Below are 12,893 nucleotides of genomic sequence, written 5' to 3' on the forward strand. Positions count from 1 at the left end.
GATCAGCAGCTGATTCCAGGAAGCCCGGGGCAGAGCAACTCTGCCTGGGGCTTCCTGTACTCAGCGCTGGTCAGTTTCAGCAGAAGCTGACTTGGGGACGCCTGGGGCAGAGCAGCTGGGGTGCTACTGGACCAACACAGCAGCACCCCATCTGCTCTGCCCCAGACGTCCTGATTCAGCCGCTGCTGAAACTGACCAGCAGCGGCTGAATCAGGACCTGGGGCAGAGCAGCTGGGGTGCTGCCGGGTTGGTCCAGTAGTGCCCACGGGCGCTGCAGGACCAATCGGCAGCGCCCCAGCTGGTCTGCCCCAGAGTCCAAAACAAAAGCCTGGTCTGCTGGGGGGGGGGGGGGAGCACACTAGCTGCGCCCCCTCCCCCCAGCAGACCAGGGACACGGGGAGCAGAGCCGCAGCGGGGTGCCGCGCCTCTGAGGCTTTGCTCTGGCAAAGCCTCTGAGGCGCGGGACCCCCCGCGGCTGTGGCTTCAGTCAGGGTGCCTGTGGTCTGCTGGGGACCGTAATTTCACGAGGCTTACCTGTGCCGATGAAGAAAGGCTTCTTTGTCGGCGCGTCGCGTCCAGACTGCCCCGATCTGCCGACAAACAGCTGATCGGCAGATCGGGGCAGCCATTTAAATTTAAATGAAGCCGCGATTATTTTAATCGCGGCTTCATTTCCCTCTTCCGATCTGGCTAATCTACATGCCTCCGTCGAAGGAGGCATGTAGTCTAGACACACCCACAGTTTTTCAAGACAATCCTGAGGAGACAACACTGATATGTGTATGTTAAAGGAGGAAAGTTTACATACCCAGTATCTTGTGAAGAACTTGTCACCTCAGCACAGGGTCCCGGGGCGGGCTTTACCATAAGGGACCCGGAGAGATCATCTAGGCCAGCTGGAGGGGGCAGGGGAGGGGAGAGGAGAGGAGAGGAGGTTGGCCACTGAAAATGTTGCAGTATTAATTTTCCTTTTATTTGACTTCATATCAAACAAATATTTACAGTTTAAATGACCTTGTTAATTCTCCCTTGTGTTAGTACTCTTTCTTCCAGAATGTTTTAAAAACACAGACGAGACATGTCTTCGCCTGGGTGGCAGGCGTCCGAAGAAGGGCACGTGACCTCGATCTTGGAGCACGAGACAAAACTCACTCCGCTCCTGGAGGGGAAATGTTAGAGGCAACACTGGGCTCCAGTGAGCAGCAGCCAGGTGACGCACGTGTCTGTCCTTTCCACACACCTGGGGTGGCCTAGCTCCTAAGCGTTCTCTGTCTCTTTTTCGGTCCCTGTAGACTTGGAGGAGATGAGAGGCTGGCCACCTGGTGGCAGAGACCAAAAGGAGCCACCCCCCCGAGACCCTGCCGGCAGATGGAAACCAGACAGCGATCTATGGAGGAAGAGCAAATAGCAATTGGCTCAAGGTAAGTATCGAGGGAGGGCCGCACAGACGTTTGCGAGCGTGGCACGGGTCCCTGAGAAAAGGCCCTCTGGCTCGTGGTGGAAGAACTTGAAAATACGAAGTACAAAAGTCACAGTGTTGTACTTAAAAGAAGTACTCGGGATCTTTTTCAGAGGGATAAGGCAACACGCCACATTTATCGATCACACACACACACACACACACACACACATTATATATATATTTATATATAATTTATTTATCACATGCATATGATAAGTATTGATTATTCTATGTCACTCATGCACTCACACACACACATGCACAAGCACAAGCACACTCCGTCTTGCTGTTGTTACCAACTTGTTGCTCCCCTTAACTTCACTGGCCAGGTGAGTTAGATGGGGGAGGGGTGGAGCCAGGCTTCTGCTGATCCGGATCGATGCTCCGATGGTGACAAGATGAGACCCGGAGTCCTCTGCAAGACAACTCACTTTTATAGCAGCTTCCCTCTTATGCAAATATATCCCAGATTCAAAATCTGGGTCTGTGTCCTTTGGTCCCTTTGTGGGTGCTGTCTGTTAAGAGAGGGTGTTTTCCAAAGAAGGTGCTTGCTTCTAATCCCCAAGGCCTTCAATATATCTGCTCTTCTTTCTTGAGCCCTCTTGACACCTTGGGTCTGGCTTCCACCCCCTTTTCAACTGGTGTAGCTCTCTGGAGGTGTTTGGCTCCCAAGTGTTACTCATTCACACTTCGTTCATTCAACTGGGCAATTGATTACAGAGTGGGGGGAGAGAGTGGGGGAAAGATCTTATTCTACTCCTAGCAAATGACATTTTTACCTCTTTAACTATATACTCTGTATTAGAACCCTATGTAGAAAACTAAGTTACAAGGTTATATGGATTCAGGTTCTAATACAAAGTGACAAGGTCATATGGATTAATACAAAGTTACAAGATTATAGGGAGAGGCACAGTGTCAAGTCATATGAAGTACATAGATTTATCTACAACAGAAACTGAACACCGATTTTTGTATTTTTAAAAATGTCATTAATCCCCCCCCCCCGCCGCCCCCCGAATCTCCTGGCTGGCGATACTTAACGTGTCGAGGATCATACGGAAAGCTAAGTGAGTAGGCTGCCAACTGACCTAGCGTCACGCATGCTGAGAGTTGGCAAAACTGGGATTGAAATAAAGACTTGGTCTCCCAGCAGCACCGAGGAGCCCCAGACATGGATTAGGGCCTCGTGGGAATAGTTGTCTCCTAATTGATCTAATCTTTGGCTTTTGAGTTTAATATTATTGGTGAGTCCTTCTAGGCGACTGTTACTCGGTGTGCATGCGTGCGCACGTAAGTATGAGTGCAAGTGTGTGCGTCCGCAAGTGTCCATTTGCGTGTGTGGGCACGTGCCTGCGTGCAGGCAGATTGAGCAGATGCGTGTGTGGGCATCTGAGCGAGGGCATGAGTGGGCGCTCAGGCGTGTTAATCTGTTAATTCGCGTTTGTGAGTGTGTACACGCATCCCTGCGTGTGAGCATTTGGCAGGGTGAGTGGCTGTTGCACGGGCGTGTGCGTCTGACGTGTGCCAGTCAGACGGTGCCCTGGCAGCAGTAGCTCCTGGAAAGCGACACCCCTCCCCTCCCATCTGGAGCATGCAACTGGGATGAGAGGGGCAGGGAAGAGTAGAACTGCTGCAGCGCGTTTCAGCACGAGGCTGTAACTGCCGCGCGGTAGCTGCTCCTTTTGTATCCGACGTGGGGCAACAAGGAGCGGCCTCGCATCATGCCGGCGCCACGTGCGTTCAGTCCCACGGGCCGGAAGTGACGTTTGCTCGGTCCACAGCCTGACAGCAACCGACTGGGAACCGTGACCGGAAGGTGCCCAGGTACGAGCGCTCAGCTGGTGCCAGGTCAGCGAGTGGTAGGCAGGAGACACGGGGCCAGGCGGGACGGGTTCAGACACGGGGTGCCTGGCTGGGACAGCGACTGGGCTTGGAGGTTTCCTGCGGCGGTGCAGCCAGCGTAGCCCACCAGCTCCCGTGGTACGTGGGGCAGAGGAAGGACAGCAGAGCGGAGGCTGGAACCGCTCCGACAAGGCACCACTCTGCTTATGGTTGCCAGGTGTCCGGTTTTGAACTGGACGGTCCAGGGTTTCAGCTTTTTCTTCGGGAAACAAATTGAGAAAATATAAATGTCCGCGAAAGCGGCAAGGACTTCTGTGCCACAGGACTCCTCGCTGCTTTTGCAGATTCAGACTAACGCGGCTACTCCTCTGATAAATGTCTGGTATTTTCTAAATCAGATGGAATGCAGATTGTGATGTCATGTCAGGTGTGTCTGGTATTTTTGGTGAAACCATCTGGCAACCCTAGCTCTGCTCCTTGCTTGGCCGGGGTGGCGCCCTGCCTCTGTGGCAGGTCCTGACGTCACAGGGAGCGTGTTCCCCAGGAAATCCGGGCAGTGCAGCGGCTTCCGGTCTGCGCCACCCGGCCCCAAGGGAGTGGCGGCGGGAGGCGGCGGCGGGAGGCGGCAGCGAGGTCAGAGCGTGACGCTGCCCCGCCTGGATCTCAGCCCTTGGGCGCCCCAGTGTGCACCCCGCCCGGCCGGGCCGCTCCCCTGTAGCTCCGCCCCCAGCGCTGCGCCCGCTGCCTCGTGGCCCGGCTTGGTGCGAAGCTGCCACTGCCGGCTACGAACAGCAGCGCACTGCTAGTGACGTCATTGCCCTGGCGGGGTGCATGCAAATGATAGAACACGGGGCACGTTCTATCGGCTCCCCGGCGAGTGACACGTGGGTTTGTGTGGCACACAGACGGGTCCCAGGCTCCGTCATTAATGGCAGGAGCGGGGCCTGGTCTGGGGGCGGGGCCACTGACTGGCAGGAACTCAGCTGGGACACAGAAGTGAGCGGCAGAAAACTGCTCGGGGTCTCCGGAAAATCGTCGCGCGGCCCCTCTGGGCTTGTGAACGGGACGCAGCAGAGGCAGCCGCCCCCTCCCCCCCCACCTCACGCTCCCCGCTGCACTTTCGAAGGCAACAGCAGCATCAGCCTGTCCCGCTGCCCGTCCCCGCACAAGCCGGCTGGGAAATTTGGTGTTGGGGGGAGCAGACTGCATGGGGCAGAGAGGAGTTTGGTGGTGGTGGGGGATCAGACTGCATGGGGCGAAGAGGAGTTTGGTGGGGGGGGATCAGACTGCATGGGGCGAAGAGGAGTTTGGTGGGGGGGGATCAGACTGCATGGGGCGGAGAGGAGTTTGGTGTGGGGGGAGCAGACTGCACGGCGTGGAGAGGAGTTTGGTGGTGGGGGGATCAGAATGCATGGGGCGGAGAGGAGTTTGGGAGGGGTTCAGACTGCACGGGGCGGGGAGGAGTTTGGTGGTGGGGGGGAGCAGACTGCACGGCGTGGAGAGGAGTTTGGTGGGGGGGGAGCAGACTGCACGGGGCAGAGAGGAGTTTGGGAGGGGTTCACACTGCACGGGGCGGAGAGGAGTTTGGGGGGGGAGCAGACTGCACAGGGCGGAGAGGAGTTTGGTGGGGGGGATCAGACTGCACGGGGTGGGGAGGAGTTTGCGGGGGGATCAGACTGCACAGGGCGAGGAGTTTGGGGGGGATCAGACTGCACGGGGCGAGGAGGAGTTTGGTGAGGGGGGATCAGACTGCATGGGGCGAGGAGGAGTTTGGGGGGGAGCAGACTGCACGGGGCGGGGAGGAGTTTGGTGGGGGGGATCAGGCTGCACGGGGCGGAGAGGAGTTTGGGGGGGATCAGGCTGCACGGGGCGGAGAGGAGTTTGGGGGGGATCAGACTGCATGGGGCGGAGAGGAGTTGGGGGGGAGCAGACTGCATGGGGCGGAGAGGAGTTTGGGGAGGAGCAGACTGCACGGGGCGGAGAGGAGTTTGGGGGGGAGCAGACTGCACGGGACGGGGAGGAGTTTGGGGGGGTAGGGGAGCAGACTGCACAAGGCGGAGAGGAGTTTGGTGGGGGGGATCAGACTGCATGGGGCAGAGAGGAGTTTGGGTGGGAGTAGACTGCACGGGGCAGAGAGGAGTTTGGGGAGGGGAGCAGACTGCACGGGGCAGAGAGGAGTTTGGGGAGGGGAGCAGACTGCACGGGGCGGAGAGGAGTTTGGGGGGGAAGGGAATCAGACTGCACGGGGCGGGGAGGAGCTTGGGGGGGATCAGACTGCACGGGGCCGGGAGGAATTTGGTGGAGGGGGATCAGACTGCACGGGGCGGAGAGGAGCTTGGGGGGGATCAGACTGCACAGGGTGGGGAGGAGTTTGCTGGGGGGGATCAGACAGAACGGGGCGGAGAGGAGTTTGGGGGGTAGGGGATCAGACTGCACGGGGGGGAAGAGTTTGGGGGGGATCAGACTGCACGGGGCGGAGAGGAGTTTGGTGGGTAGGGGATCAGACTGCACGGGGGGAAGAGTTAGGGGGGGATCAGACTGCACGGGGCGAGGAGGAGTTTGGTGGTAGGGGAGCAGACTGCACGGGGCGTGGAGGAGTTTGCTGGTGGGGGAGCAGACTGCACTGGGCGTGGAGGAGTTTGGTGGTGGGGGAGCAGACTGCACGGGGCGGAGAGGAGTTGGGGGGGAGCAGACTGCACGGGGCGGAGAGGAGTTTGGGGGGGAGCAGACCGCACGGGGCAGGGAGGAGTTTGTGGAGGGGAGCAGACTGCACGGGGCAGAGAGGAGTTTGGGGGGGGATCAGACTGCACGGGTCGGAGAGGAGTGTGGTGGTGGTGGGGGATCAGACTGCATGGGGCGAAGAGGAGTTTGGTGGGGGGGGATCAGACTGCATGGGGCGGGGAGAAGTTTGGTGGGGGAAGCAGACTGCATGGGGCGGAGAGGAGTTTGGTGTGGGGGGAGCAGACTGCACGGCGTGGAGAGGAGTTTGGTGGTGGGGGGATCAGAATGCATGGGGCGGAGAGGAGTTTGGGAGGGGTTCAGACTGCACGGGGCGGGGAGGAGTTTGGTGGTGGGGGGAGCAGACTGCATGGCGTGGAGAGGAGTTTGGTGGGGGGGAGCAGACTGCACGGGGCAAAGAGGAGTTTGGGAGGGGTTCACACTGCATGGGGCGGAGAGGAGTTTGGGGGGGGAGCAGACTGCACAGGGCGGAGAGGAGTTTGGTGGGGGGGATCAGACTGCACGGGGTGGGGAGGAGTTTGCGGGGGGATCAGACTGCACGGGGCGAGGAGTTTGGGGGGGATCAGACTGCACGGGGCGAGGAGGAGTTTGGTGGGGGGCGATCAGACTGCATGGGGCGAGGAGGAGTTTGGGGGGGAGCAGACTGCACGGGGCGGGGAGGAGTTTGGTGGGGGGGATCAGACTGCACGGGGCGGAGAGGAGTTTGGGGGGGATCAGGCTGCACGGGGCGGAGAGGAGTTTGGGGGGGATCAGACTGCACGGGGCGGAGAGGAGTTGGGGGGGAGCAGACTGCATGGGGCGGAGAGGAGTTTGGGGGGGAGCAGACTGCACGGGGCGGGGAGGAGTTTGGGGGGGTAGGGGAGCAGACTGCACAAGGCGGAGAGGAGTTTGGTGGGGGGGATCAGACTGCATGGTGCAGAGAGGAGTTTGGGTGGGAGCAGACTGCACGGGGCAGGGAGGAGTTTGGGGAGGGGAGCAGACTGCACGGGGCGGAGAGGAGTTTGGGGGGGAAGGGAATCAGACTGCACGGGGCGGGGAGGAGCTTGGGGGGGATCAGACTGCACGGGGCGGGGAGGAGTTTGGTGGAGGGGGATCAGACTGCGTGGGGCGGAGAGGAGTTTGGGGGGGATCAGACTGCACAGGGTGGGGAGGAGTTTGCTGGGGGGGATGTAGCCAGACACAAACCCCATATTGTTTTCCCCCCCCCCCCCCCGCCGCCAGAGAGCAAGAGAAAGGCAGTCAGCCTTTGATGCCCTGGGAACGCAGGTGTGCTGCCTGTCCCTGACTCTACCATAAACAGAAACCAGACAGTAAATGGGCTAGCTGACGACCCGGGACCTCCCGTTGCCCTGATGGCTAGTACCAGTAATTGACACGCCTGCACTGTCCCAGGAGAGGAATCTTCGCCCATCACATACCAGAGGTGCCCATTGTCTGCATTTTCCCAGGTGTAAATTATGCTTTGCACCCTTCGTGGGAAACTTGGCATTCAAAGCCATTTTTCCTAATTGGCCACTTGAGCCTAGGAAGAAGCCTTCATAACCCAAGGGGTATAAAAGAGGTTCAGCAGCCCACCCTATTTGAGCTCCAATCATCTATACCTGCTGGCAGGTATTGATTGTCTCCCGAGGTCTGTGGGACGCCCAACCTCGCCCTACTTCTTCCCGAGGGATTGAGAGAAAGACGCTGGCCAGGCCAAGTCTGGAACGCAGGGGTGAGAATATATACCTGCTATGTGTATTTTGCATGCATTTAATAAGAGCTCAGAGAACCAAAGGGTTTCATGGTACCTGTAAGTGACTTATTAGTGTAATTTCTGTCCTGTCCTTTGTAGTGTCTGTGTTATCTGTAACACAGTAGTAGCATTTAACAACTAAGTTTACCCTGTAACAATAAAATAGTAACTGTTTAAGCTTTAACCTGACTCCTTCAGTTGCTGTAACAGAACCAAGCACAATTTAAAAGAACTTCAGCCGGTCATAAGGGACTCACTGCCCTGACCGTCGGCTGACAGGGGGATCAGACAGAACGGGGCGGAGAGGAGTTTGGGGGGTAGGGGATCAGACTGCACGGGGGGGAAGAGTTTGGGGGGGATCAGACTGCACGGGGCGGGGAGGTGTTTGAGGGGGAGGAGATCAGACTGCACGGGGGGGAGAAGTTTGGCGGGGCATCAGACTCTACAGGGCGGAGAGGAGTTTGGAGGGGTAGGGGTACAGACTGCACGGTGGGGAGGAGTTTGGGGGGTTCAGACTGCACGGGGCGGAGAGGAGTTTGGGGGGGTTCAGACTGCACGGGGCGGGGAGGAGTTTGGGGGGGAGCAGACTGCACGGGGTGGGGAGGAGTTTGGGGGGGGTTCAGACTGCACAGGGCGGGGAGGAGTTTGGGGAGGGGATCAGACTGCATGGGGCGGAGAGGAGTTTGGGGAGGGGATCAGACTGCACGGGGCGAGGAGGAGTTTCGGGGGGAGCAGACTGCACGGGGCGAGGAGGAGTTTGGTGGGGTGGGATCAGACTGCACGGGGCGGGGAGGAGTTTGGGGGGGAAGGGAATCAGACTGCATGGGACGGGGAGGAGCTTGGGGGGGATCAGACTGCACGGGGCGGGGAGGTGTTTGAGGGGGAGGAGATCAGACTGCACGGGGGGGGAGAAGTTTGGCGGGGCATCAGACTCTACAGGGCGGAGAGGAGTTTGGAGGGGTAGGGGTACAGACTGCACGGTGGGGAGGAGTTTGGGGGGTTCAGACTGCACGGGGCGGAGAGGAGTTTGGGGGGGTTCAGACTGCACGGGGCGGGGAGGAGTTTGGGGGGGAGCAGACTGCACGGGGTGGGGAGGAGTTTGGGGGGGGTTCAGACTGCACAGGGCGGGGAGGAGTTTGGGGAGGGGATCAGACTGCATGGGGCGGAGAGGAGTTTGGGGAGGGGATCAGACTGCACGGGGCGAGGAGGAGTTTCGGGGGGAGCAGACTGCACGGGGCGAGGAGGAGTTTGGTGGGGTGGGATCAGACTGCACGGGGCGGGGAGGAGTTTGGTGGGGGAGATCAGACTGCACGGGGCGGAGAGCAGTTTGGTGGGGGGGATCAGACTGCACGGGGCGGGGAGCAGTTTGGTGGGGGGGAACAGACTGCACGGGGCGGGGAGGAGTTTGGTGGGGGGGATCAGACTGCACGGGGCGGGGAGGAGTTTGGGGGGGAGCAGACTGCACGGGGCGGAGAGGAGTTTGGTGGGTAGGGGATCAGACTGCACGGGGGGAAGAGTTGGGGGGGATCAGACTGCATGGGGCGAGGAGGAGTTTGGTGGTAGGGGAGCAGACTACACGGGGCGTGGAGGAGTTTGGTGGTGGGGGATCAGACTGCACGGGGCGTGGAGGAGTTTGGTGGTGGGGGAGCAGACTGCACGGGGCGGAGAGGAGTTTGGGGGGGAGCAGACTGCACGGGGCAGGGAGGAGTTTGTGGAGGGGAGCAGACTGCACGGGGCGGAGAGGAGTTTGAGGGGGGATCAGACTGCACGGGGCGGGGAGGAGTTTGGGGGGGAGCAGACTGCACGGGGCGGAGAGGAGTTTGGTGTGGGGGGTTCAGACTGCACATGGCGGGGAGGAGTTTGGGGGGGAAGGGAATCAGACTGCATGGGACGGGGAGGAGCTTGGGGGGGATCAGACTGCACGGGGCGGGGAGGTGTTTGAGGGGGAGGAGATCAGACTGCACGGGGGGGAGAAGTTTGGCGGGGCATCAGACTCTACAGGGCGGAGAGGAGTTTGGAGGGGTAGGGGTACAGACTGCACGGTGGGGAGGAGTTTGGGGGGGTTCAGACTGCACGGGGCGGAGAGGAGTTTGGGGGGGTTCAGACTGCACGGGGCGGGGAGGAGTTTGGGGGGGAGCAGACTGCACGGGGTGGGGAGGAGTTTGGGGGGGGTTCAGACTGCACAGGGCGAGGAGGAGTTTCGGGGGGAGCAGACTGCACGGGGCGAGGAGGAGTTTGGTGGGGGGGATCAGACTGCACGGGGCGGGGAGCAGTTTGGTGGGGGGGAGCAGACTGCACGGGGCGGGGAGGAGTTTGGTGGGGGGGAGCAGACTGCACGGGGCGGGGAGGAGTTTGGTGGGGGGGATCAGACTGCACGGGGCGGGGAGGAGTTTGTTGGAGGGGGATCAGACTGCGCGGGGCGGAGAGGAGTTTGGGGGGGATCAGACTGCACAGGGCGGGGAGGAGTTTTCTGGGGGGGATCAGACAGAACGGGGCGGAGAGGAGTTTGGGGGGTAGGGGATCAGACTGCATGGGGGGAAGAGTTTGGGGGGGAATCAGACTGCACGGGGCGAGGAGGAGTTTGGGGGGGAGCAGACTGCACGGGGCGGAGAGGAGTTTGGTGGTGGGGGAGCAGACTGCACGGGGCGTGGAGGAGTTTGGTGGTGGGGGATCAGACTGTATGGGGCGTGGAGGAGTTTGGTGGTGGAGGAGTTTGGGGGGGATCAGACTGCACGGGGCGGGGAGGAGTTTGGTGGGGGGGGAGCAGACTGCACGGGGCGTGGAGGAGTTTGATGGGGGTATCAGACTGCACGGGGCGTGGATGCGTTTGGTGGTGGGGGAGCAGACTGCACGGGGCGGGGAGGAGTTTGATAGGGGGGATCAGACTGCACGGGGGGGAGGAGTTTGGGGGGGGGGTTACCGCGGGGTCTCCTCTCCCGAGTGGGGGCGGGGCATCAGCTGCGGACGCTCCCGTCTCTGAGGCAGGAGCCCCGCCCAGCAATGGGGCGGGGCGGGATGAGAGGGAGTAGGGAAAGTAGCCGTAGTGGCTTGTGGGAAACTGAGTGCCCCAGTCCGCAGCTCCCATCGGCCATTGCAGGGCCAGGGCAGGCCCGGTGCTGTTCGGTTGGGCGGGTGCAGCGGAAGTGACATCACAAAGGGGCATTGACGAAGAGCGACACGGTTGGTCCCGCGCTCGTGTCACTCCAAGTGTCAGCGACGCATCCTGGGACTTGTAGTTCTCATAGTGCGGCCTCCCGGGGCATGTCGCAGTCCGCCCCGCCCCTGTCATAGCCCCGCCCCCGGCATAGCCCCGCCCAGCGTGTTTCAGCTTCTCTCCGCCCCCACCTGCATCTCAGGACGTCCCCGCAGCGCCACTCAGGCCCTGCTCACGTCTGCCCGCGCCCTCTGCACAGCCCCCCCGCCCCCCGACCTGCACCCCTTCTCCCACCTCAGTGCATTCCCCACCCCCAGCCCAACCTGCACCCCCTTCCCCACCCCTCAGTCCATTCTGCACCCCCTGCCCAATCTGCACCCCTTTCTCCACCCCCAGTCCATTCTGCACCCCCTGCCCAATCTGCACCCCTTTCTCCACCCCCAGTCCATTCTGCACCCCTTTCCCCACCCCCAGTCCATTCTGCACCCGCTGCCCAATCTGCACCCCTTTCCCCACCCCAGTCCATTCTGCACCCCCTGCCAAATCTGCACCCCTTTCCCCACCCCCAGTCCATTCTGCACCCCCTGCCCAATGTGCACCCCTTTCCCCACCCCCAGTCCATTCTGCACCCCCTGCCCAATCTGCACCCCTTTCCCCACCCCCCCAGTCCATTCTGCACCCCCCGCTCGACCTGCAGCCCCTTCCCCACCCCCGTCCATTCTGCACCCTTTTCCCAATCTGCACCCCTTTCCCCACCCCCGTCCATTCTGCACCCCCTGCCCAATCTGCACCCCTTTCCCCTTCCTTGAAGCCCCGCTCTCTCTATTCTCCTCCTCTCCATCACTTGCTGTCCCCAATCCTTATACTGCTCCTTTTCTTTAAAAAAACCAATTCTTCTGTAGAATGAGGTTTTTTTCCAACATTTGGCCTGTCTAGACTGGACCAAATGTCAGAAAAAAACCCCTTCTTCTGGAAGCCACCTTATTCCTTGTGGAAAGAGGAATATAGGGCTGACCGAAAGAGCCTGATTGCTCTTCCACTAAAAAAGCGGAAGAACAAATGCAACCCTGGATGCAGAAGAGTTTTTCTGAGATATCTCCAGAATCCTGAAAAACTCCTGCAGTCTAGCCGGACCCCCGCTGGGTTGAGACAGGATGTGTAATCTCTGCGGTGGGAATGAGGGATTTGGGTGTGGGAAGGGGTGAGAGGTGCAAGCTCTGGGAGGAAATCTGAATGCAGGAGGAGGTGGAGAAGGGGACACTGGCTCGGGGAGGGGGCTCCAGGCTGGGCGGTGTTGGGATACTAAGCAAGTCACAGGCTTGTGGATGTGAGGGTGCAGGAATTTGGGTTGGGGTATGTGAAGGGCTCAGGGCAGGGGGTTCCAGTGTTTGATAGGCTCAGATCTAGGGTCTGGGGAAGGGGGAGTGCAGGAGTGGTTGTGGCCAGATGGGGGCTTGGCTCCAATTGGGGGTTTGTTGGCCAAGCTCCATTTTTAAATAAAATACTATGTTAAGCACAAAAAGTTTCTGCATTGTCTTTATTTATGAGAATGGCAGAGAACCTGCCTTGAGTCAGGGGTCCCTGACGCATAGAAAAGTCCTTTGGGAGCAGGGGACACAATACTGGGGGGGGTGCTAGTGGGTTCTGGGACAGGGAACAGGGTGCCAGTGGGGGCAGGGGAGAGGGGGCAGGGTGCCAGGACAGGTTTCTGCAGCAGGGGACAGGGTGCCAGAGGGAACCGGTTCCTGCAGGGGGGGCAGGGTGCCGTGGGACAAGTTTCTGCAGAGTGGGGAAGGGTTAGACAGCAGGGTGGGGGGGGCAAGGGAGAGGGAACGGGGCCAGGAGGGCGGGGAACAGGTTTGGGGCAGAGAGTTCTTTACACCAGCCACGGAGGGAAGCCTCCGACCCGCACACCCTCCGGACTGACCGCAGGGCAGCCAGGCTGGAGTGAAGAGAAG

The sequence above is a fragment of the Pelodiscus sinensis genome, chromosome 31 (assembly GCF_052426305.1).
Source record: "Pelodiscus sinensis isolate ZL-2025 chromosome 31, ASM5242630v1, whole genome shotgun sequence".
Taxonomy (NCBI): Eukaryota; Metazoa; Chordata; order Testudines; family Trionychidae; genus Pelodiscus; species Pelodiscus sinensis.